Below are 2,368 nucleotides of genomic sequence, written 5' to 3'. Positions count from 1 at the left end.
GGATCTTTTGTTTAGATTTAATTATATTTGTGCTTTAATTGATTGATTTTGTGTTTTATAGGTGAAAAACGAGAATTAGGTGTCCATGAAGGAAAAAATATCAAAAAGAAAGGAAAAAGTTGCAAATAAGGAAACAAATCAAATTGGAAGAAGGAATCTCGCCCCAGCTTTGACAGTGTCCACTATTTCGAGGATATCTCTCTCATACGAACTCCGAATTAGGTGATTTTGACGGCATTGGAAAGCTAATTTCAAGGGCTACAATTCTTATTTACACAACATTCCAAAATTCGGACTCCAACGAACAAATCCTGATGGGGAAAAGTGGCGGAAATTGATTCCTATTAGGTTTCCACTACTTCCTTATCAAGAAAAGCCTATAAAAGCAACAAGTCTCCACACCATAAGGAGGAAATTTTACACCACAAAACGCGAAGAACGAAGATCGACGAAGACTCAAGCATAGTTTTTCTTATTTATTTTATTTATTCTATTTTGTTTATCATAAGAATTACGAGTAGCTAAGTTTTTAATCTAGGATTTTGTTGGAACCCTATGTGGGGATGGTGAACCCGTTTTCTTGAGATTATGCAATTATGATTTTATTTATTTCTTCTACTTGTTATGATTGTTAGTGCATGAACTTGATCAATTTATGTGCTTTATCTGTGATTATTGGGATTGACTCGACAGAGCTATTTTGATAATTAGACGGTAAGTATAAGAACCTTCGAGTAGTTTTCACCGGATGAGTGTGTCAATTGCATGTGGTGTCGTAGACATACAGATATCACCTTAGGTAGCCATTTACGAGACTCGTTAGTTAATGCTTTATTCATAATTTGTTTGCATAGACATATAGTGAACCGTTTATGAATAATAGACTCATAATACACGCGACAGCGGGTTATGAGTAAATTAGTGTCTCGGGTTAATAATCATGAATCATATATTGCATAATTGAGGGGTTTCGGGTGAGCAATTCTTGCATAGGGGGAAGATAAAATCCTAGGTCCGTTTTTATTGATATTTTCTCGTGTTTATTTGCTTTCATAATTAGTTTAATTATTTAGTTGATTAAATTTGACAACTTTGCGTAGGCTGGATAAAAATCATAATTGTTAGAATTTGGTACTTAGGATTAGATAATTTGAGTATTCCCTGTGGGATCGACATCCGACTCTCACGAGTCCACTTTTACTACTTGTTTGCGATACGTGCACTTGCGTGTTAGGTATTTAGCACCCACGGTTGAACGCGTTAATTCAAAAGACGTTCGATCCTTCTCAATCCAACAGCTGTGATTTGGGCCAAATATATATATATATATATATATATATATATATATATATATATATATATATATTTATCCGTTAACACATTTCACATTTGCCTCCATTTTTTGTTAATTATTATTGTTTTAATTTGTATTTTGCTAATTTATATTTTAATTATTGTAGGTAATTCTTATTAATTCCAGCAGGACACTTGTTGAGATAAAATTTTCACTCTTTCAATTATTATTACAGTTAAATACAATTTTAATTATTAATATTATTTTGTTATTTTTTTATTAATGGTGGATTAATGGAATTTTTGATCCTGTAAATTATTAATTATTTGGAGATGAAAAACCAACTACAAACATACCTCCTAATCAGATTCGTTACGAAAAACACACATAAATTTACATATAGATGTAACAAATATCACCGTAAATAATGAAATCGGCTATAACCAATTCCTATGTAAACTATAGCCAAATCGACTATAAGTAATATTTAACAAAAAACAAGCTGAATTCAAGTTACAAATAACAGAAAATCAACACACAACACTCACAAAATCAACAAAAAAGAAAATGTGAGCACAAAAGTAATACAATCTAAAAAGTACATGTGAACATAACTGCAGAAATCGACTATGAAACGCATAATCAACACAAAACAATACTCACACAAAAATAAACTACACAAAACATCTAAATTCCTACAATTAGTACGGGATCCAATTAGAAAGGAATTCCAATTTAAAAAAGAAACAACCGAATCCACACTAAAAAAATTTGTTCGCACATATGAACAACAAAAAAAATTACCTTATTTAACTACAATATCGTCGATGAACACTCAATAAGATCGTCAGAACCGAGTCACAAATGAATCGACATGGATATCTTTGAATCGGTGCCAAATTTAACGCGATGATAGAGAGAGATGAGACGGTTATGGAAATTGGTGATTTACCGCGATCTCAGATTCAAAAGATTTTAACGTGATCACATGTTTGAACATATTTAATTTTACAAGGGTATATTAGTCATGTCAAATACATTATTAATTAAAAATAATTTCATTTAATGGGTGGG

This window comes from Erythranthe guttata, chromosome 9, assembly GCF_056151865.1.
Source record: "Erythranthe guttata isolate IM_541 chromosome 9, IM_541, whole genome shotgun sequence".
Taxonomy (NCBI): domain Eukaryota; kingdom Viridiplantae; phylum Streptophyta; class Magnoliopsida; order Lamiales; family Phrymaceae; genus Erythranthe; species Erythranthe guttata.
This window is presented reverse-complemented; position numbering follows the sequence as displayed.